At 34.0% G+C, this 2,642-nt stretch overlaps 1 long non-coding RNA gene across 1 annotated transcript; it reads left to right on the forward strand.

Moving 5' to 3' along the window:
- The first annotated feature begins 261 nt into the window (after positions 1–261).
- On the forward strand, positions 262–672 carry LOC127832190 (uncharacterized). The gene is made up of 2 exons (XR_008026731.1): positions 262–405; positions 638–672. It is a non-coding gene; the product is annotated as an uncharacterized LOC127832190 (long non-coding RNA).
- The last annotated feature ends 1,970 nt before the right edge of the window (positions 673–2,642 follow it).

Consider the following 2,642-nt stretch of genomic DNA (forward strand, 5'->3'; position numbering starts at 1 on the left):
AAGCGACGCAATAGGGGGCATTGTTTTTCTGACAAACACATCTCTTGTTTTTTTATATGCTTGCAATGCTTATTTTGATTTTGCATGTGTTTTTCATTTAAACATCGCAAAGGTGTTGTCCTACTCATTTCCACCATGACTTACTTGTATTTCATCTATTAATAATTTGTTATTAGTGTCGAGTAGTTTTAGGTAGCTCTGATATAAAACCTAGACTGTAGTCTTAGTTGTTTTATAGCTAACATATAGTTTAATCTAACCTATTCTGAACACGTGCATGTAACAACCAATCATTCACTTTCCCTCCGATATTCAGTTGCCTGTTGAAAGTTGTTTGAGACAGCCATTGCATTTATTGAATTGCAATATTATATTATTTGTGTGGGATATTTTGGATTCCTGCAGGTAACTACTCTAAATCTTTTATTTATGTTCTCTGTCAATTGTTTGTATTATTATTTAGGACATCTGACGGTTACGGTTGTGTTTATTAGTTATTTATTGAAATAACTTATTGCGAGTCATATTCACGCCGCCATGCAACGCTAGTCATTATTAATGTGTATTCCACTTGAATGCATACATATATTATCTTGATTATATATCTAATGGCATGTATTAATTGTTCCTATTTCAGATACCTTTATCGATCTATTAAAACTTTGAAAACATCGATTGATTCGATAGTTTGTCGTCGAACCCCAAGTACGCAAATTGCGCGTAGCTAGGCCGGCAACAATGGCGCCCAACGTTCAGTGAGATCGATCAAATGATATAATTTGGACAATTCGTGTACACAATCCTTGTTCAAGGATCTACACTTGATGGCCACAAAAGACGTCGTTTAATACCCGGGTTAACGTTAACGCATGCTAAGGGCCCTCTTCAAGACCGTTACGTCACACCATAAGGACCAAGGACCATTCGTCGCTGGAAGTGTAAAAACTGTGTGTGACTTTGTGAATGAACACTGACATTTGTGATTCTTGCTCATGACGCATGGCGGTGTGGTTAGATGTACATTTTATTATTGACCATTTAGTATATTATTTTCAGAAATTGTTTAGTTTGTATCATATTTGTTTTTTTCTTAATGTAAATATCAATTATTTTTGTCCAATCTAGGTTAAAGATTTTTTTTTTTAAATCAATGCACTAACCATAGGTTGTCCCGTCTAACATACGCCCCTGCATTTGTGTAAACTGTGTTTTCACTGTCACTAATCCGTTTCCAATAACAATAGAAGTACATAAAGTAGTACAACACAGACAGGTTGACCCGTAGATAGCTCAGGTGATAGTTTAAAGGTCATAATTTGGGATCTGTACAATCAATAGATTTACTGCCCACTGTCTTATAAAAAGTTTCAGCCAATGTAAAATCAAATTTGTCTTTAGTTGTTTCAAACTTTCAACATTTGAAACAACGCTCAGTCATTGTAATTTTTAACCAGGTTTTCCGAAGGAAAAAACTGGTTATTAGATTGGCGAATGCGGGCGGGCTGGCTGGCTGGCGGGCTGGCGGGCTGGCGGAACAAGCTTGTCCGGGCCATAACTATGTCGTTCATTGTCATCTTTTAAAATCATTTGGCACATTTGTTCACCATCATTGGACGGTGTGTCGCGCGAAATAATTACGTCGATATCTCCGAGGTCAAGGTCACACTTTGAGTTCAAAGGTCAAAAATGGCCTTAAATGAGCTTGTCCTGGCCATAACTATGTCATTCATTGTGAGATTTTAAAATCATTTGGCACATTTGTTCACCATCATGGTACGGTGTGTCGCACGAAAGAATCACGTCAATATCTCCAATGTCAAGGTCGCCACGACTAAAAATAGATTATTTTTTTTTAAACAAACTTACAAAGGGGGTTAATTTTGTTTGTTCATTTCAAAAGTTCATTTTGAGTTTTATCCCTTTATCAGATTTTTTTTTCACAATGAAAACCTGGTTTTGTGACAATTTTGTCCCTTGTATAAATAGGAAATCGTGGAAACCGAGTTATTCCTTACTGAAATTAGACTGATCATCTAATTTCATTGAGAAATACTGTTTTGCGTTTAATCCTTGCAAGGTAAAATAATCGCGTCGCTTTAGCGTATTCGAACGGGACGAAGAAAAATAAATCGAGGTATTTATTTAAAAGCGAATACATTCGGTTTGTGTTCAGCGCTTTTAAATAATCGATTTATTTGATAACGGAAAAAGGAAATTGCGCAATAATTGATTGCGTATAGTTGTACATACGTTGTAGTAATAATTTGTGCGGGTTACACTTGACACTACTTGTGACCAGTGTATTTTTTGGACCGGAAATAGCGGTATCGATTCTGTACTTGTATGGTTGTACGTGTGTGAGAGTGTGAGAGTGTATTAGTAAATAGTTTAATCGAATTATATTGTTAAATTGTTTTATAAATGCATATTTATAGTTGTTATTATTATAATTAAATCATATTAGTTCATCAATTTAATTAAATTTATCATTAACATTTATTTAGATTTTTTTTTAATTTCTAGTTTGATAAAACTTTAACAATAAGATTGTGATTTAAGTGTAATCTATACGCTGCAGTAATTGTTTATTAAATAAGAGATCATTAATTAAAAAGGTTTATAAATTAATTAATTAAAAATTA

The sequence above is a fragment of the Dreissena polymorpha genome, chromosome 1 (assembly GCF_020536995.1).
Source record: "Dreissena polymorpha isolate Duluth1 chromosome 1, UMN_Dpol_1.0, whole genome shotgun sequence".
NCBI classification, from domain to species: Eukaryota; Metazoa; Mollusca; class Bivalvia; order Myida; family Dreissenidae; genus Dreissena; species Dreissena polymorpha.